We start from the raw sequence: 21959 nt of genomic DNA, 5'->3' as shown, positions 1-21959 counted from the left end.
GGCCTGAGGACATGAGTTCAATACCCAAAATCCATATTAAAAATAAATAAATAAAGCCAGGCATGGTAGTATGCAGTTGTAACCCTACACTTGGGAAGCAGAGATAGGTAGAGATCCCCGGGGCTGGTTTCAGGCTCAGAAAACAAAACAAACAAACAAAATGGTGGACAGGGCCCAAAGAATGGCAGCCAGTGTTGCCCTTCAGCCTCCACAGATCCGTTCACACACTTGCATCTGCCCCCACCACAGGAAAAAACATATACTCCCCTACCATATCCTCTAAGAAGGATTTCTTAGAGCAGAGAGATGGCTCAGGAGTTAAGAACACTGATGTTCCAAAGGAACTGGGTTCATTTCCCAGGCCATCTGGTGTCTAGTCACACCAGGATTTAAAAAAAAAGAAGAAGAAACAAGAAGGATTTCTTTCCTAGTACCCATTAGCTACATAGGAAAAATTATTTAACTTATTTGAACAACAACAACAAAAAAAAATCAACCTAAAATAAATCTCAGATTTGAGTAAGACTATGTAGATGAGTAGATTCACAGGAGAAGCTCTCCATATTCCTACTGGCAAATTACTATGTGAGCTCTAGGTATATAATTTCGGTGGTAGGCTAGATGTTCTATTTAATTAAGTAGTTGTTCATCTTGAGATCTGATACTTTATAGACATTGAAAAAAATTTTAAAATGCCCTATGAATTTTTTAAACAAAGAAATACAGCAAAACACTTAATATTAAAGTATACGTTTTTATTTATGTTTTAGTTATATTTTTAAATACTACCACAGCCACACAACACATGGTAAATGGTGGTTTGCTGGCCAACAAGGTGACTTAGTAGGTAAAGACAATTGCTGCCAAGGCTGATGACCTTTACTTTGACCCCCAGGGCCCATATGCTCTAGGGAGAGAACCAACTTCTCTACCTTGTCTTTTGACCTCCATATGCATTTGACAATATGAACTCCCCCTTCCAGGACACATATACACATAGATAAATGTTTAAAAAAAAACAAAGAAAGTGGTTATTTACATGTTTCCTCTTGCTGCACGATTACACAATTATAAAGTTAGTGGTTGAAAACAATAAAAATGTAGTACCTTATAGTTTTGAGGGTCTGAAATCCAAAGTGAGTGTCTGTGCCATGAAACCAGGATGAAGGCAGGGCTGTGATCCCTCTGGGAACTCTTGGAAACCCTTTTGAGCTTTTGGAGCTCTCAAGCTATTCCTTGGCTCCAAGCTTCCCCATCATCAAACTAGCCAACCCTGGTTGAGCCTTTCTGACATGTCATCAGTACCACCTCTCTGGGTCTTCCTCTGCCACACTTCACAGACCCTAGAATGATGGGGGCGGTCTACAAAGATAATCTAGGATAACCAAGTTTTAGACCTCATGGTGGTCTTACTTGCAATCACAACTTGAATTCCCTCTTGACTTACATTGTGTGTTCAGATTCCAGGGGTGAAGACACGGCCACCCTTGGACGTTCTGGTAGGCCATTATTCAGCTTACCGTAGGTACCATTAACGTTTCCTGTGCTTTCCTTCAGAACCTCCACAGCAGGCATCCATCTCTGAAACTTTGCAGACTATTCACATGCACGTTCGTCTAGAGACTGTATCTTTCAAAGTTTAAGAATCATGGAATTTGCTCCCACAACACCCAGTTTCTTCACCGCATGCTATGGCAATGTCAACAGTGCACAACTTTAGATTGGCTTTCTAATACATATTTTAAACTATAACCATAAAACCCTTGATTTGAGTTGAAAGTTTTTCTTGTACTTTTCTGTTTTTATAAGTAGTTGTAGTCATCAGAATTATATGTCATATTTGGATTTGTAAACATTTTTGATGATGCTAAAAATCCCAGTAGATTTTCTCTCAATTTACTAAACAATAAAAAACAAAAACCAACTTACTATTAGATATTTCATCAACTCCCACCCCCACTTTTGCTAATATATTTAATACTGAATAAAAATACTCCTGTGTGACTTCTGCACAGATCCTTTTCCCTGTACAAGATTTCCAAAATTTGAAATTTTACCAGCAGCCACTTAGTTGCTCACACCAGAACCCTAGGAGTCCCTCTTGAGCACTTCCTGTTTCTGCTTTCCACATCCAAAGACTCCTACGCCTCTGTAGTCTTACCCCTGGCTTCCTCACAGATGGACACTAAGTCACGCCGGTCTTCCTGCTCAGAACGTCAACACGTTGTATCTTTCATGGCCTGTGGAGTTCTTCTTCCCCTTTGGCCCAGCTAATTTCTGTCTCTCCCTGAAGTCTCTGCTCCATCTTAGGGAGAACTTCTTTAGATCTCCACTGTTCAGCCAGAGAGAGAACCCAACGGGTAAAGTGCTTGCTGCCAAGCCTAACAGCTTAAGTTCAATCCCCAGAACCACACGGTAGAAAAAGAGAACTGAGGTCCTCTGGCCTCCCGAGTCACGATCTCTGTGGCACACTCTCACCCTTTCCCCCCAAACCCCAAAACTGGTTACCTCCGGTGCTAGTTCCCATAGTGTAAGATTTTCACAGCACCCTGTACTTTCCTGTAACTGGTGAGGGTTGTAATTTGTAAGATCATTAATACCCGGGTTTTTTTCTCATTAGATTAGAGCATAACAACAGGAAAATGTGGCTATTTTGTTCTCTCCTAACATACTCAACAACTAACAAAAGTACACAATACACACAGCACAGAATAAGTGCTAGTTACCTAGAAATACTATTTACCTGTATACTAACAAATAATTACTTTGTCTTTTATGCCTCATTTTCTTCTCATTGCCTTTTCCCCCCAAGCTCAAGTGCCCATTAGTTCTTGTCTGGATATGGTTGTCTCCAAAGAGGTTTCTGCCACATGTCTCTAGTATCCTCATTAGGAAAAGTCTTTGTGTTTTTTTTTAAAGATTCATTTTTAGTTTTAATTATGTGTATGTATTTGTATGTCTATGTGAATGTGAATATGTGAATGTGAATGGAATGCTGAGCTGGAATAATGATAGGCAGTTGTGAGCTGGGGGAACTGAACTCAAGTCCTCTTTAAGAACAGTATGTACTTTTAACCTCTGAGTCACTTCTCCAGCCCTCCCTTAAGTAAATTTCTAAAATACAAATCTTGTATTAATTGGTTTAAGATTTTCCAGTTGCATCAATATAAAAGTGGCACATATGCCGGGCGGTGGTGGTGGTGGAGGCAGAGCTAGTGAGTTTGAGGCCAGCCTGGCTACAGAGCAAGATCCAGGACGGGTACCAAAACTACACAGAGAAACCGTCTTGAAAAACCAAGAAAAAAAAGTGTCACGTAAAGCCATTCAGGGTCTAAGTTCTATCCAGTTGAGCAGGCTGGCCTTTCTCATTGCTTTCAAAGATACTCGAGCTACAGATTACAGCAAACTATCAAGTTATCTGAAATGCCAGGTTCTTCCCAACTATTCCACTTTCTTACACTCTAATGATTCTAGTTAAAATGCTTTCTATTGGCTCATTTCTTCTTTCTCTACACCAGCATAACTCATTCCAGTCCTAGTCTGGGTAAGTTTCTGCCAAGATGTCTTGAGACACACAGCATAATTTCTACCTCCTTTAAAAGATTCCAAGTCATCCATTCCCATGGATTACATGGTCTTCCTCTCTATATTTTTCATTCTATAGTTGTTTGGAAATTTTATCTTTCACTCTATATTCAACTGTCTACTAAAAGAAATTACTGTTTTTTATCTCTGTCTCCGATTCTAATTTGAATTCTGGTAAATGAAACGTTTGTTTCATTCTGTGTGAGAACATATATTAAAACCCACAATAAGAAGTCACATTTGTACTTCTTTAAAATCTTCCAATCAATTGATAAAACATTAAATTAGAAGGGGCATATGTATAAAAATGTTCACTCTAAAATCATAATAGAAAAAAACTAGAAATAAGCTAAATGTTCAGGAATAGAAAATTCTAATGATATATTTCAGAGCAGTGTAAAAATGAAGATTGTGAAAATTATATAGTAACTCATATGTTCATGATATGTTAAGTAAAAAAAGATTAAGAGACCTGTAATTTTATATATAAATAATAACTCAGAGGGAACATGGGAACTATATGAATTGTTGATGTGGCTATGACTTTTTTTTCAAGAGAGGGTTTCTTTGTGTAACAGTCCTGGCTGTCCTGGACTTGTAGACCAGGCTGACCTCGAATTTACTAAAATCCGCCTGCCTCTGCCTCCCAAGTGCTGGGATTAATGCTGTGCCCCACCACCCAGCAACTTCCTTTTTTAAATTTATTTTATTTTGGGTTGGGGATTTAGCTCAGTGGAGGCCCTGGGTTTGATCCTCAGCTCAAAAAAAAAAAAAAAAAAATCAAAATCAAAAACAAACAAACAAACAAAAATTTATTTTATTTAATTTATTTATTATGTATACAGAAGAGGGTGCCAGATCTCATTACAGATGGTTGTGAGCCACCACATGGTTGCTGGGAATTGAACTCAGGACCTCTGGAAGAGCAGTCAGTGCTCTTAACCTCTCTCCAGCCTCCCTTATTTTTTATCTAGAACCTTATAAATGTCACTATCGTAGTCTTTCTGTTATATGTAAGATAATTTAAAATTGAATTCATATCCTTTACACATATTATACAATTTATATATAGATATTTGTGATCACCCACACACAAATATATACATGCATATATTTCTCAGCTCTGTCTCCTACAAGCTCCAAGAAGCAATAATCCAGTAGTAATAAACATACTGAACCTTGGTTCCTAATATCATTTTCCATGAAGATGGAAACAGGCCTTTTAAAAAGGAATTGAGTTCCTTAAAAAAAAAATTTAAAAAAAAAAAGCCTTATTTCAGGGCTTGAGGAAGGTAAGTATGAGATCAACATGAACCACCACCTGACTCTATAAGCAAGTAAGGGAGTCTTTTGAAGTAATGTTTACAGAAGCCATGAGATGAAGTGCTTCTACTAGCTACATGTAAGACAATTTGAATATCAAAATAGTTAAGTACATAGTTGAACATTAGAGGTGAAAGGCAATGTGATGTATGTAACTTTACCTAAGTGACTCAGAAAAACAGTACTCAAATATGCAAACAAAAATACAAGGGGAGTAGCTGGAGAGATGGCACAGCCATTAAGAACACTTGCTGCCCTTGCAAAGGACCTTGGTTTGGTTTCCAACACCCATAGGGTGACTCACAACCATCTGTAACTCCAGTTCTAAGGGATCTGATACTATCTTCTGACCTCTAAAGGCACCAGACACACACGGTATATACACACATAGGCAAAACACTCATACGTATAACAAAAAAAAAAAAATCTAAATTTTAAAAATATTTGTTGCACATGCCTTTAATCCCAGCACTTGGGAGGCAGAAGCAGGTGGATCTCTGATTTTGAGGCCAGCCTGGTCCACAGAGTGAGTTTCAGGACAGCCAGGTTACACAGAGAAACCCTGTCTCAAAAAATAAGTGTGTGTGTGTGTGTGTGTGTGTGTGTGTGTGTGTGTGTGTGTGTGTGTGTTGTAGAGGGAAGTCATAAATGAGAATAAACAAATACAGAAATAGGAAGACAGGAATTCAAATCTACTCATGTAGTTAATGAATAGGTAAGTAGGGAAGAGAGAAGGGCTTTGTTTACAGGAGAATGCTCTGGGCTGGAAATGTGGAGAGGCTGATAGATTTGCTCAGTCATTTCGCATCCATCATGTAAACTGTATCAGCAATTATGAATGCTGAACATGAAGGAAACTTCTCATGAGTAGGATATAATGTCAAACGGCTCCTCACCAATTTTGCTTTCTATTTCCAGAAAGGAAAAAGCAAAAACAAAAGCATAGTAACTACACAGTGGAAAGTTTGGGGCCACACATTGACAAGGTGATCAAAGTTTCAATCATCCATTGAGTAGATGGATATCATGTATGTTCTAGATGTGATACTCTGAGAAACAGCTGCCAGCTGAACATGCATAATCTCCATCTAATTGTGAGTAAACATCAAACACAGAATGAATCGTCTTCTAAAAACTATGTAGCTCCCTTCAAATACAGCTTGAACCTGTATCCTGCTTAAAAATGGGACAACTAAGTGCATTAACTATCCCTGGACAGGCCTCTGTAAGGTGGGGAGGAACATTATAAAGGACCAGCCTCAAAAACTGTAACATGACGTTAAAAATACATCAAGTGTAAGTTGAGTTGAGCAAGCTGTCAGGAAATGCCCTCCCAGGAATATAGAAGCGAAGAGTCAGGACCCATGTTGCCTGAGAAAAGTTTAGGAAAGGGGAGGGCTGAAAATGTGTGCATTGGGGGTAAAAGAGAACACCTCCTCCCACAAGAGGCAGTAAGTGACGGAGATGATCTTTTTAACTTTTTGTAAATTTGAAATTATTTCTGATTGGATGTCTTTTTTCCCCCCTTTTAGTTCGTTTTAAAGAAAAAAAGGAGTCTTGAAAACTGTTAAATAAGCTGGGCACAGTGTAGCACTGGGGAGGCAGAAGCAGATAGATCTTGGCGAATTTGAGGCCAGCCTGGTCTGCACTGTGAATTTCAGGACAGCCAGAACTACTCAGTGAGAGCCTAGGGGGTGGGGTGGGGATGGGGGGATGAAAAGAAAGAAAACTGCAAAGTGCTAAATAGTTTTTAAACAATTTGTGTGTGTGTTCTGCTTTCAAGTTAGTCTTCAAAATGCTTTCTGATTCTGATGTCTGACTGTTTTTTGAACGGTGATGCTTTTACAGTTTTAACTAAGTAAGTTAATCTGTTGAAGCCAGCATCCCTCCATTGTAGCTTACTCACTAGAAACAGTATTGGGGGCGGGGGAGGCACTGAAATTTCAAGACCCATTTCCCAAAATACCCGTTTGCTGGTAATTGCATTCCAGTTGACTAAAGTAAAAGCCTCAGATTTTAAATCGGACTTAGGTTCTCCTCTATGACAAGAGTATCCAGAGTTTAAACTGAGTGGGCAGAAGTGGGCAGGACAGAGATGGTAACGCTTTTCTAGAAGACAGCTGGGAATTTCCACCCTGGTACCCAAATACTAAGTGCTACCTAATAGTGGGACTCTTTAGTAAGGTGTAGCGTGGTTTGGAGTTGCAAAGTTCAAATTGAATATTCTTCCAAGGTTTTTACTCATGAGTGTGAAGATCTGATATAAAACCACATTTTTCCCTTTGAAATGTAGCCCAGGAATTTGCACCCTCTTGTGGTGGAAAGATAATTTTCCCCCACTGGCTTTCTATTCAGGCACAAGAACTCTGACTAGATTTTGGTTTCTCCCATTTTAGTGACTCAGTAAGGATTTATGGTTTGCTAGATAAGATTTTAAGCAAGACTTAAATATTCTAAAAGAGATCTTCACATAAATTTTAGTCTGAGCAAAATGTAGAGAACAGCACACCACTCTGCCATGTCACTTGGTCTGATTGCTAAAATCCACTTCTCTTCCAGTTGTACGTCAGTAATGCCAATCATGTAGCCCTCTCCAGTTCCCTTACTCTTTAGTACTTAAGGAAGTCTCATCTACTCTTACACACTTATAACAGGATGCATCTTTTTCTGTTCAAAACTTACACTTCTTCAGGGTGTGTTGGCACAAGCCTGTAATCCCCGCACTCAAGAGACTGAAGAAGGAGTGTTAACAGTGTGGGCTACAAAGTTGAGTTCTAGGACAGCCTCAACTCCATAAAAAGGTATTTTTTAAAGTTATGATTCATCACAAGTTGTTTTATATAAAAACTAGAGCAAACATAGCTAATATTCCTGGTTTATAAACCATTGGGATCTTTTTTTTAAAGTCATTTGATAGGGTTGGGGATTTAGCTCAGTGGTAGAGCGCTTGCTAGAGGCCCTGGGTTCGATCCTCAGCTCAAAAGAAAAGTCATTTGGTAAGGCTGGAGAGATGGCTCAGCAGTTAAGAACACTTGTTGATTTTGCTGAGGATTTGCTTGGTTTCAACACCCATATTGTGGATCAGAACCATCTCTAACTCCAGTTCCATGGGATGCACATACACACGTGTAGGCAAAACACTCATACAAAGAAAGCAAGTTTTAAAAATCCAGGAGAATTAAGGAAAATGTAACCAAACATAACCCTAAACTGTAGTTACCTAGGAGCAATGACAGTTTTTCTTTTTAAAAATTTCATCGTATTTAGCCTAGTGACAGGAAGGATGTCTTGCAAGCAAATAATCAAAAGATACTTTTATAAGAAAAGTGTTAAAATAGTGATTTATCTTTTGTCCTGCCGTAGAGCCGTCTTAAAAGGCAGTTTGCCTGGCTCCTGTGCTCTCACCAGCTGTAAGACAGCAGAATTTCAAATCTGAACATCAGATATCTGTAAAGCAAAAGTAATATCTGCTTCCATAGAGGTGGTGTGAGAGTGAAAACGTCTAATCCACAAAGCGCTTGATACATTAAGCACATTATCAGTACCCTGTGGCTGTTAAAACTTTCTCAGGGAATCATACAACGGCAACCTATCTTTATGAATCCATTTACCACACCATTAAAAAAAAATATTTTTTTAAAAGCACCCTAGTGACGTCCAAACGATTGTACACCTCCGTCTCCAAACCAGAACCGAAAGCTCGGGTGAAAGGCTTTGCACGGTGGGCGGTTCGCGCGCCTCCGGGTCTGGAGGGAGGAGGGAGACGGCGGCGGGGTGCCCCGGGGTGTGACAGCTGCGCACTGCTCGTCGGACTGAGCCGCAAAGTTCCTACTTCGTCAAGTGGTTCGAGGCTTAAGAGTGGCAGATCAGGGAGGCGCTGGCGGAGGGCGCGGGCTCGAACCCCCGCGCGCGCGCTTCCAGGTTCCTGTGCAGCCACGCCAGCCTCCGAGGCACCCTCGGTGGTTAGCAGTCTAGTCAAAGGCGGGGTTTGGGTTTGTTTTGTTTCACGAAACGCTGAAGATGGACCCTAATTTGTTTCCTTCCCAAGGTAGAGGACTTGTGTGTCACCGGAGTGGTGTCTGAAAGGCGAACATCTCCACTACGGCCCAAGAGCGAGGCTGGCACACACACTCGCGAAAAGACACCGGGGACTGGAACCGAGGAAGTGGAGTCTAGCGCCACGACGATTCTGCGCATGTGCTGGAGCATGGGAGGGAGGAGGGGGGGGGGAGGTAGAAGTTTTCCGCATGCGCAACAGGGTTCGGGTGTGTGTGTGGGAGGGGGGAGTGGGGGCACGGCAGAGACAGCTGCGGAGCCAGCCCGCGTTCCCGGCATGCCCCGGGGCGGCGGGGTTGGCTCTAACGAATTTGAATGAGGAGCCTCGGCGCTTTCGGCGCCATTTTCGAGTGATGCCTGAGCTCATCAATCTAGCGGGACGGAAGGGATAACCTGTCCGAGCGTAGCGGGACGCTGGGATGGCGCCGAAAACCCCCCCAGAAATCATCAAAAAACAAGCAAACAAACAAAAACCCCAAATAACGGAAACCAAAGGGCCGTCGGCGGAGCTCGGCCAGATCTGGCGCGGACGGTAAGCGCTGGAAGTAGCCGAGCGGGTCTCCGGAGGTGGCAGCGGTGGGGACCGGCGGCCCGTGAGGGGTGCAGGGACGGACCCCTGGAGCTGCCCTCACGCGGAGACTTACCCCCCTCACCCCCGGGAGATCCGGCCCGGGTAACTTGGGTGTCCGCGGGTGGGCGGCGTCTGGCTGCCTGTGGCGGGAGCGCGGAGCGGCGGCGGGGGGAGGGGAGGCGCAGTTTGAGCGGGACGCGGCCCCAGCAGCCGCCGCCCGACCTGTCAGCGCCACGGACGGACGGACCGGACGGACCGGCCTGCCTGCCTGCCTGCCTGCCGGCCGGCCGGGGCGCTAGGCCGGCGCGGGGCTCCCTGACAGTTGCGCCCCTCCCCGGAGCCGTCTCCCCCGCGGGGAACTTGGGCCGCGGGAGGCGGGCAGCTGCCCGCGGTACCCGGCGTGCACGGCGGGGGAGCCGGGAGCGGGTGGGAGAGGCGGCCCCGGCCGGCCCGGGGTCGGGGGCGCGCGGACAGATAGATGCTGGACGCTGGCGTCTTTCGCTCGCTCGGTCACTTGTGTCGCTGCTCTCCCGGCGGTGCCCCCCCTCCTCTCTTCTTTTCTCTTGGGGACAGGGTGGGGAAGGGGGAAGATGGGCGCCCGCAGAAGAGGACTTTTCCTTCTCCAGGGAGCCCTTGAAATGCGGGGTCTCCAGGAAAAGTCGTGTGTAACTTGGGGTTTGCGGCTGCGGCGGCGGGCTGGCGGGCGGGCGAGCCAGCCCTTGCCCCGGCGACTTAACGGCAGTTGGGCTTGCAGTTCTCACCTTTTCTCGGGAAACTCTTGACGCTCGCCGGGGCGGAAGAGAGCGGGCTTGTCTCTCCCTTTAGGGGTTCCTTTTTTTTGTTTTGTTTTGTTTTTTTCCCTTAGCTGTTGGCTTCTTGTCAAACCCAGAGGCGACCACTCCTGAAGCCAGTGACAGACAGCTGCGACTTTAGGTAGTCTCTAGGTCCTAGTCTTTGTGACGAGTCCACACTACCCCCCCCTGTGGGATGTTGAATCCCTTCCCTCCCCCCAGATCACCCCGAGATTAACCCTTTGCTGGTGTGCTAACGGGACGTTCCGCGGGAGGGCTGGCGCGGATCGGGGTCACGGAGGTTGTGGAGATGCTTCTGCAGTAGCTCCCCAGTGACTCGCAGAGAGGAACAAGGCTCCCTGGGACCCTCGGTGACCTACTGTTCCGGGCAGGCCCCCTCCAGAGCTTCCTCCCTGTGGGATTTTCTCAGAACCGTGGGTTTGGTGTAGGTCTGTGCAGACTGGGGACCCGCCCTCATTTAGATCCTTTCCAGGAGAGTAAAAGCGCAATGTGATGTTTTTCAAATCGTCTCTAACGGAGCTCCCCAGCGCCGGACTTCTTCCCCCCCCTGATTGGCTGGAAGGAAGCGGGCCTGGGGGGTTTGAATGTTGAACGCCACCGAGCTGATAATCCTCCACCTACAGAAAAACTGTGTTTAGTCAGAGAGCTACTCAAATGGAGCCACAAAAGTCCAAACGGAGATTTTTTTTTTTTTTTAAATTGGATACCCAATAGAGTTGTTTCTTCCGTAAAAGCCTTTCAGATGTTTCTGAAATGTGTATTGAAGAGTAAAACTAAAGAAGCAATTTTCAGAAAACTATTTCTGCTGTTGCAGTTAACAAGACATACTTCTCTCTTTCCTTCATTGGTTGAAAACTGCGTCAAAGGATCTACGCTGTTTTGTTTTTTCCTTTGATAGAAATTTTTCGTCTTCGCCTTCATGTATTTGTTGGATGCAGATTATGGGAAAAGTGTTTCTTTCATTTTGATTAAAGTAAACTTTAAATTATGTTATACATTTTTCATAAAATTTGCATATTCATAAAACCTTGCATATCTATTTTAAAATGTTTTTTTCTAATTCAGCCATTCATTGCAGTGGTTTAAAATTTTTAATTTACAAGACATTTATGTTAATTGTTAATATAGCAGGTAAGTAAGTATACACAGGTGAGCTTGTATAATACATTATTACAGTTCTCTGACAAATTCATTATGAGGAAGTGTGCTGTATACAGCAGTGCACATGTGTTGCTTTATTTGATTGGTTTCAGTTAGTTTTTGTGTAGTGTTGCTTGAAACAACCGTCAATATTTATTACCCTGCTTGTCATTCCTTTTATTTGCATCTTGATAACAGACAGTGTGGTTTGGAAAGAGTAGATGATTTTGAAAGAAATTTTTGTATTTTATAAATAATTGAAACTTTGAGACATGATTTCTAGTTTCACTTTAAGACAAATATATATTGTTAGAAATATCCAAATGAAAACATTTTGATTTCTGTTAATGAATACGTTCTATTTTGTATTACTTTCACAGTAATTATTACAGAATCCACATTTTTTTCATGAATGTGTTTATTTTGGATCTTTTCATAAAATTATCTATAAAATTTGATCTCATTTCTATCTACTTGTAATTATATCTCAAGTGCCAGTACTGATGAGTTTTGCTTTTAACTGTTGGTTTAGTTTTGAATTTTAATTTTTATTCAAATTATGTGGCTGGGAGAGAATTATGGGAGTGGGGGAAAGCTTTAAATTCCCCCAAACCATACTTTTTGGCACTTTGGTTTATGGGGTTTGTTTTGTTTTGAGGGTGATGAATGAAGGGCTTTTTTTCCCCTTCTGTTTGTTTGTTTTTACCAACTTTTTGAAATAAGTAATGGATCCTTTATTTAAACTAACTCACTTAAAGCTTTAGAATATACTAGCAGCTAAATAAATCCCACAACATTCCAAATATTTCTGTCTTTTATGTAATGCCAGATAGGAGGGCGAATTCTAGTAGGTATATACCTACTTATTTAAATGTTCATATGCAGTCATCTGTTTTTCTGTAGGAACTGATTATTCTAATTTTCTATACTGTTGTGAAGGCTGCAAAAGCCATTTATTACCTACCCAGGAAAACAGCACTGGAGAATGGTGCTGCTCTAATAGTTCTCCTGGCGCTACATTTACATACTGTAGGGAGAGGGAACAAAAGTACCAGTTTCCCTGGTAGCATTGATTTTCATTTGTTTGTTCTTTAGACTATTTCTAATTAAAAGTCTAATTTTAGATGATTTTAAAAAACTGTTGTCTTCATTGTACATTTACAAAATACAGCCTCGGGTTTCATATCTGATTAGACTGGCATATGTTTATCAGGAACCACACCTAAGGATACAAATTTCAAAAGTAGTGTTCACATTCTAGATTCCATGTTTCCTCTTTTGTGTGCTGTTTTTTAATTTTGATTTCATAAAGTCTGTGTACAGTTTTATTTCTATTATTCAATATTTATTTATTTGTATGTGGTGTAGAAATACTGGTCAGTTAACAGTTTACAGAAAGAAAAAAATTAATATTTCTCTAATAAGCTTTCAACATTTATATTATAAAGTTACAGGTATGGAAATTTTATAAAAATCTCAAATCTCAAAATGTTTCCAACCTTAAAGAGGCTTTTGTCTTTTTATTTTCTTTTGTTTAAATGACCCTTAATCCCTACATTGATTTTTTTTTAACCCCTTTTATGAGAAACATAATTAGCATATTACAATTAGAACAACACATTTTACAAAGAATTATAAGACTATACATAGTTTGTCCTTTTTATTTTTTAATTGCACAAATTTAGAAACACTGTGTGCTTTGCAATTAATTTTGGCATATAATGAGATTTCAAACTAGGACTTGCTGTAACTTTGTGGTCTTAAATCTCATAAAACAAAAGGAAATCAGTAATAAAATAACACTTTATTTCAACTAAGTGTTGAAAATGAGATTATTTAATTTTAAGAGGTTACACTATTAGAACTTTAAAGCTAATATTTTGTATTAAGCATGATGTCTATTTTAAAATGTTACTAATGTATAATACCTGATTGTTAGTGTGTACAAATGCTCACGAATTACATAAACAATACGTTCTGATATGTAACTTTTTTGCTTATTTTTCTTGCCTGTATAAAAAGATGCTTTAAAGGATTTTTCTGTGAGACAGGTTTCAAGTTATGGAGTTAACAGTAAATGTGTGTGTGTGTGTGTGTGTGTGTGTGCTTTTTTTTTTTGAAACTTTTTGAAGTTGTGAGCTTCGTGTGCTTTATTTAAACCCATCTTAGTTCCCCAAAGAAAGGTTACACAGGAAAGATTTGTTGATGTTTTCTAAGTATAAAGAGTAAACTGTAATAGATTTATTTGAGTTTTACTTTTGGAGAGTTTTCTTTTAGTCATATGCATTAGATTTTATATCCAAACTTCTTTTGTATCTTATTTTTACACTACTTCAAAACATATATTACTATATTAAAATTTGACATTTAATTTTCTGTTATTTTCTTTGTTATTTTAAATTTGTGATCCTATATTTCAAGTCACTCACATGTTAAAAAAAAACCTTTCTTTTGAAAAAACGTCAGGCAAAAATTTCTTTAATTTTTCAAGATAAAGATATATTTGAATTGGTGTTTCTTAGACATAAGATGGTGTGGGGTTTTTATTTTATTTTTCCTATTAACCAAATATTTAGTAACAGAAGAATAAAGGGGCTTTTAGTTTTCTTTATTTCTTTCTTCAGCCATTCTTAAGTAAAAGTAGAAAACTCCTACAAAGCATTATGGTTCATATGTAGTAATTTATCCCTTTGGTAATTTAATAATTTGCTATTTTAATGTACTTGTCAGTTATGCCTTTAAGATCCAGAAAGGTGAAACCAATGGAAAAGAAAAAAGAAAAAGAAATGAAGTTGCATTTCACCTCTGTTGGGAAGCATTAAAAGACTAGTCCAGTATGGTCCATTTATTTTAAACTTTTTAATTGTTTAGAACTGTAACATTAAAATATTTGGAAATGTTCACTCACTATAGCGAGACTGAAATTAAGAATAATGGTAATTTGTCATCAATGACACATTTGGTAATTTTAGGGGAAGGTAGTCAAATTTTATCTCTATCCCTTGTGTAATTTTTAAGCTATATGGATTTTAGAAACACAAAGAATATTTTCCTTAGTCTTTTCAAAGCTACCTACATATGCATATTTATCTACGCTCCTTTGGAAATGAATGTCATAAAGAGAAATGAAAGCAGAAACTTACTGATTTGTTTGAAGAGGCTTTGGGTGATAATGCATATCACAGGTGTTCTTAACTTATTTTCTGTTCCAAAAACATTTTCATAGTAGAGATTCTTTCTTTAAGCATTGCAATATTTTCAAAATTTGACTGTTCGGAGATTAACTAGAACTACAAGAGATATTTGTCTATATAATAATACATTACATTTTTATTGCAGATTTTAACCTTTAGAAGAGAACCAATTCTGGAAAACAGCCTAAGTTTCTTTGACTGAATACCGACATCATGAATTGGAACATGATAGAGGATTAAGGTATACTAGTGTTTTTTGTTTGTTTTTTTAAGACAAGGTCTTAACTCTACAGGCCAGCCTGAACTTACTGTGTCTCCTAAGCTGGCCTGGAACTTCTGGTTTTCCTGCTCTACCCTCCTCCTCAGTGCAGGAATTGTAAATATGTGTCATTGTTTCTGCTCTGTACTGTTGACTTTTCAAAACCTGTATGTCTTGGTAATATAATTGGACTTGATAGTAATGCTGAGATGTTTAAGTGATCTAAAATAAATAAAGAATAAGTAGAAATCTTGTAAAATGGCTGAATCTAAGTGTCTTGCTTGTTAAAATTCCAGATTTTTAAGATATAATTGATATTTTTATAGTGCTGTAGTAGATCCACCTGAATTTATCCCCTCCTCCACAAAAGCATACGTAATGTTTCATGTTTGTTTTTCGTTTCTTTTTCCTAAGGGTGTTACTACAGTTGCTATGAAAGGTATTTAATTATGTAGTAGACTTTATTCTTACAAAATGAAGTGTTTAAGTCAAGTGGAATTTAGTACTTGGCTGTTTGACAAGTGCAAAAGTAGATAGAGCCTAAAAATTAGATAAGATTAATGAAAATATTTTAGGAAAATTTGAAGTATTCCAAGTACTGTCCTAACCAAAAGTTGAAATTTGGTTGAAACTGAAAAACCTACTTTCTTAAGCAGAAACAGATATCTTATCTTACTCATAGATACTCAATACATTGTTAATATCAAAAGTTACAGCACTCTAATGATAAAATTATAGAATGCTTAAACTTCCGGTGACTATTATCTTAACCTCCAAAATACTTACCATAGTCCATTTTTCTAATGTTTATTTTACTTGATTTTTATAGTTTTAGTTGAGTATTTCAGATAGTATTCAGCCTAAACAATTTTTGTTTTCTAGATGGTAATCTGGTATAATAAAAATGAATTTATTGAATGTTATTAATAAATATTACTTGGTTAGTTTTTTCTAGTGAAATGTAAACCATAAGTTTTAATAATATTTGCTAAATAAAATAAGAGTTGCTAAAATATAACTGTAATTTTCTTTAGAATCTTTTAACTAAAAATATGTAAGTAACGAATAGAAAATCCCAAAGGCTTGTTTTCTCAAGAGTGTAATTTAATCTTAAGAGTAAATTATAATTTTCCTGCTCATAAAACTGCTTTTAACTTTAAACAGTGTAAACATTTTAGAACAAATTCTCAGGTGTGTTTAAGAATGCTGGAATATCGAGATAAAATAATCAAAAACTAGAATTTGATAGTTTTATATTATGAGATAGACAATCCAGAAATGCATATGTTAGTAGTTGAGGTAAAATAGAAATGTTGAAACTAAATAGAAATCAGAATTTAAATAAGGGTGAATTTCTGGTGCTTTGTTACATCTATGTCAAATTATATGGTTATAGTTTCAGATAAATACAAAGTATAGAATGTCTTTATAATTTTGATCTTAAATATTATGTCAAAATAGTTTTAATTGTGAAAATTTAATAAAAACTCTTCCCCTCTATCTTAACCAGTTTTTCCAGGTTAGAGAATATTAACATGAAAATGGAGTATCTGGGAAAAAAAAATTAGGTTTAATTTATCACTTTTAATCCAGATAGTTGACAGAGCTTTAATGCATTAAATGAGGGAGAAAGCAATATGTGAGTTTATACTGTAGATAAAGATAAAATGAACAGTTGTTCCGAATGTAGATTTCAAGATTTATGATACCTGAGGTTTTCAGAATTTACTATTTGAACGCAAATATTTGACATTATCATGTTATTGTTCTCTCTACTGTTATAAAACAAAACTGGCTTATGATCATAGGAATTTAGCTTAAGTAATTTAGTATCTCAAGACAGTATAGATATTAAAAGTTTTCTTATAGTTGGTTACTTTTGATAGAGTAAGAAACCTTAACTTGGCTAATAATAAAAGCTGTTATAGTTAAGTATGATTAGGTATCATTTAACCACCTTTTAAAAGACATATAAATACTTCAAATTTGCGAATTGCTCCAATTCTCTCTTAATACATAGTTTGTTATGGAAAAGAGATTTATTGTGTTGTTTTAAATTTTTTAATTAAATTTTTTCCCCAATGTTAGAGTTACATCTCGAGTACAATATTTATACTTTCGGTTAAAGGCATTATCAGGGTTTCAGGAAAAATAATTGCCCTTAAAGTACAGTTGTACTATCATTGTGTCTCTCTTACAGAAGTATTTACCTTAGGGTAAAACAAAAAAATACATTAATAAACTAGAATGGGGCTAATTTAACATCGGTTGAAGGGTCTTACATTATTAAATGTGATTATATAATGCTAGTTCATAAACATGACTTATATTTAAGCTGTTTGTCAGTAAACTCAAGTTTTCTTTGCTAGAGATTTTAAAGTATTGCAAAGATTTGCTAAATAATAGACACAATTAACTTAAACATTTTAAATGTTTATTTGAAGCAGTTTCCTACATGTATATATTTTGTGGTTTTCTAAAAATAACAAATATTACTAGTTTATTTGTATTGGTTTTCTTCAAGTTAGGCCTAATGCATCAGAACTGATACTTTCTCATCAACATTTTTCAGTAGGCAATATTTAATTAATTTTAAGGCTTTAAACTTCTTAAAAATACAGTTTTGAAGTAGAATTTCTGTTATTAGCACTTTGAACCACACTGGATAGATAGTTAATATTACTTGTCTATTTTGATAGAATCATTTGAAAGAATGGCATGTTTTAAATATGATTTCTGCAATTAATCAATCTATTACTATTTCTGTATGTCTAAATTTCATAAATTAAATTTTAAATTCCTTTCATATTAAGTAAATATATTCAAAATTACCTTGTTAATCCTGTGGGTTTTTTTTTTTTTTTTTTAATATATTTCATTTCTAAACTTCTTCATTGACAACTGAATGGAAAAGTTTTTTATTACTTTTGGTGAAAGATTGTAGTTTTTTCTTGTTTGTTCTTGCAAAATACCTAAATTTACTATTGCTACTATTTCATACTAGCGTTCAAGACTAGGTATTTACATTTAATATCTATTTCTAATCTGTTAATTTTTTGTTTTTTAATAATTCAAAATTTTATGTTTTATTATATTTCTGCAGCAATGATTACGGTGGTTGAAAGATGACTTGCATTTAAGTTGTAGATCTGTAGACAGCATTTTATTATAGTTAAAGCATTTTAACAGAATAAACATTTCTATTTCTCTTACAAATTGATATTATGGGCTTAACTAAGGCTTTACCTCTGTAATACACATAATATACATTTAAGGTAGATTACACTTGAAAATTTTTGATTAGTTGTGATTTCTAAAATTTTATTTTATTACTGTGTATATAATGAGGTGGTGTATGCACAGAATTCAGAGAACAGCCTTGTGTCAAGTCTTTTCTTCCACCTCAGTGTGTTCCAGGAATGAAACTCATAGATTGTCAGTCCTGCATTGCAGGCATCCCTACCCACTTAGCCATATTGCCAGCCTCAGATGTGGTTTTTGTTAACTCTTTTAGGCTAGGTCTAGGAAGTATTATAGCTTGGTGGTACAGCACTTGGCTAGTATGCCATGGCCTCAGAACAATTCCTGAACTACCAACGGGGGTGGGGGTAGGTGGGGGGAGACTCACTGGCTGAACTCCTAATGGCTTGTTTATTATTTGCCATTCTAGAGATTGGACCTTTTGAACCAAAGGTCTTGTACTAGCATACTCTCTACCACTAAGCTATTTATCCTTGAATCTCAGGGGCTGGGGCGCGTTGTTCTTTTTGTTTTTCTAAATAATTGGAGTCAGCATATGATAGTGATTCAGTACATGGTGCTTAGGAGGGAACTAGGGATATTTTGTGAGCAAAAGTACAATTTTCTTGATTAGAATTTGTACAACTAGGGAAGTTATTCTCTGTGTTCACTCTGACAAATGGTTAAAACTTTTCAGAGAGTTTTGGTAATTGAGTAGTTAAATGCAGCCTTAGAAGCTGAAATTGCTATGTTATTAGCTTTTTTAGAAATATTGTAGGTTCCCTCTCTAACCAAAAATATAAATTTTGTCTTTTCTCTTCACCTTACCCTTTTTAAATAATAATACAAGTGGACTTGGCAAGTGAATTGTACTGAAGTACTTTTTTTCTTGGAGTTAGTTTTATATGCTTTTCTTGAGTGGTGCTTTTTAAATAGTCGGAGCATCAGTGGTGAAGAAGTAAGTGTCACCACCGTAGCAGTTGTTCCTGTCCCTTACAAAAACTGGAGTTGGGTAGTCACTGCTGCTTGTGAGCTGGCTGTTCTGCAGAGTACTGTCAGTGTGTGATAATAGTGGCCAAAGAAGTTTGCACCCAAGCGGAAAGGTTTTCCATGTGTGGTTTGCAGAACAGTCTCTTTGAAAGATACTTTCTTCCCAGTGCGCCTTTAAGAGGATAGTAAATATTTGTGGTTCTTGGACCTTTTTTTTTAAACCGTTTATTCAGTGGTGTTATATTTAATTTTTATTCAGGAAATTTCATCTGTTAGAGTTGAAAAATTACTGAAATATGTGTGCGATACTTCTTAATTTTAAGCTAATAGAATAGGAAAGCTTATTAAGTAATTAGGTTGCTGATGCCACAAATTTAGATAGATATTTGAGAAAGAAAATTTATGGTCATAGCACTAGTATTTCTTTCACTTTGAGGACATATTATTTTCCTTTTATAGCCTCATATGAAGAAGGCTGAGTTATTGTTAGTTTCATGATAATAAAACATCCTATACTTCATGTTGTCAATAATTAGAACCAACATAGGCCATAGGTGGAAACACTTAAACTATTTTATATTCTAGTCATACTTTGATGAGTTCTTAAAAAGATACTATATCACATTCTACATCTTTTAGAAATTAGACTTTGTTATTTCAAGTAATAAAGTTTTGTAGACTCATATACATATACTCATGTACAAATTTGTATAACCCACATATGTTTTTCCCCCTTTTTATCTGTATAATTATAGTTCTAGATAAGTGAATATTGGATCTCTGTTAAAGTTCTGGTTTCATTTATAAGACTTTGCTAGAAAACTACAAGTAACGTTTAGTTTTGTGTTAGTCAGTGCCCCAATTTAAAGTCTGACATTTACAGTTGTATTTCTAAAAGATAATCATTGTTTCTCCTTGGTTATTGTCATTAAAATCATTTCTGATCCATCCCTATGCTTAATGTTTGCTTTACCAGTTAGTAAACTCAGAATATTATTTCTTTAGTATTACTAACAAAAATGGCTTTTGTCATATTGTATGTTTATTTATCTGAATTAATAATGGAGACCACAGTTTATTCTGACATTGTGAAATTAAGCATATTCAGTTGTAAATTGAAATTGCTCTTTTAGGTTGCTACTGTTTTTAATATGTTGATGTCATTTGACAGATAGACGTATTAATATTGTACATGCTTAACCTAAAAGTTAGCTGCATAATCCTCTGAAAATATCCTCCACCCTGATTGACTCCTGCTGCTTGATCAAAATTTCTGGTCCTAGACATCCACAATTTATACTTTTTACAAACTCTAAAGGATCCCCCCCCCTCTTTTTAAGGGAGCACCACAAATGGGGTGGGGTAGTGGCAGGGGTGGGAAGGATTGTTCATACCAAACCATTTATATCTGGCCCACCCACCATCCCCAAGCTATTCGTTATCTTGGATCTAACAAAGTTCAGTATCTAATTAGGAATCTTATTTCTGCAACACTTCTGAGTGTTGGTATTTCCTCAGTCATATGAAGAACCATCTGTTTTCAGAACTTTTATTTTTGCGAAAATGTTTTGGGACAAATTTTGTCCCTCTGTTAGATACACACTTGAGAGCAGAAGAGATGAATCACTTGAGAACTGTTGGCTGGAGAGATGGCTCAACTGTTAAGAGAGAGCACTTACTGCTCCTGCGAAGGACCCAGGTTCCGTTCCTGAACTCACATAGCAGTCACAGCCCCAGTTCTAGGGAATCTGACATCTGGCCTCTGTGGGCACCAGCCATGCAAACAGTACACTGACATACATGCAGGGAGCACCCATAGACATAATAGATGTCAAGAATAAGGTAAAATAAAAACTCAACATTAAAAAGTGTTCATTTCTACACAGAAGTAGATATTTTTCTTAAATGTATGTTCAAATGTTGGGGAAAATACAAAAGTTTCTGTCTAGTTTGTGGAGCACTTGACAATGTGGAACTTTTAGTAGACCCCCCCATTATACAATGTGACATAGTCCATATACTGCATAGCCATTAAAGTAAAAGTTGTGTATATTATTCTGAATAAGTGTATTCAGCAAAAAAATAAACATTTGAGGAAAATATGTATGTGTATAACAGTTAAATTATTAGTAAAAAGAATGTATGGGAAATAAATACCAAATTCAAGATTGTAGTTACATCTTAAGTATGGAATGAGATCAGGGGTTGGCACAGCAGGATCTTTATGTATAATTGGGATATTGTTTAGAGTTCAGTAGAGCTGGATTTGGGATGGAGATTCATGTCGGGGATAGATTCATGTTGGCATTATTGGAAAGGGGGATTGGTGGATTTTGAAATAGATTATTTTGAAATAAAGAAATGCTGACCCTTTGCAATAAATATGCATTTGGAATGCTCTAATAAAAGCATAAAGATTTTATATACTCTTTGTATGCTATATCATGTAATAAGTACTTGTATATAGTTATGTTGGCATATTCCAGTAATCTAATGCTTGGGAAGATAAGGCAAAAGGATCTCAAGTTCAAGGCCAGAATGGGCCATATTAACAAGACTGTCTCAAAAAAATAGAAGCACAGTGTATAATGTTTCACAGAAGTAAAATGTGACCAGTTGAAGTTACTAGGATGTTTTAAAGGCTAGGCTGTAGTATTTTCCTGCTATGCTTCAAGGGTTCTGAATCCTTTCTCTTAAAAGTGCATTGATATTCTGCCTGTGTGCATGTCTGTGTGAGGGTGTCAGATCTTGTAGTTATAGACAGTTGTTAGCTGTCATGTGGGTGCTGG

The 21959-nt window shown here is 37.5% G+C and overlaps 1 long non-coding RNA gene across 2 annotated transcripts in view; it reads left to right on the top strand.

The window, feature by feature from the left end:
- Positions 1–21959, top strand: part of LOC118590871 — a 47730-nt gene that overhangs the window by 22663 nt on the left and 3108 nt on the right. Inside the window, exons 1-2 of one of the 2 annotated variants that reach the window (XR_004945865.1) lie at positions 9219–9496; positions 14827–14922. This is a non-coding gene — a long non-coding RNA (uncharacterized LOC118590871). Of the gene's footprint in view, positions 1–9218; positions 9497–14826; positions 14923–21959 lie in introns of those variants that run through there. The other variant, XR_004945864.1, reaches the window with a different exon arrangement.

Source organism: Onychomys torridus, chromosome 9 (genome assembly GCF_903995425.1).
Source record: "Onychomys torridus chromosome 9, mOncTor1.1, whole genome shotgun sequence".
NCBI lineage: Eukaryota > Metazoa > Chordata > Mammalia > Rodentia > Cricetidae > Onychomys > Onychomys torridus.
The sequence above is the reverse complement of the archived record's forward strand: the minus strand, read 5'-3'. Positions and strand labels throughout refer to the sequence as shown.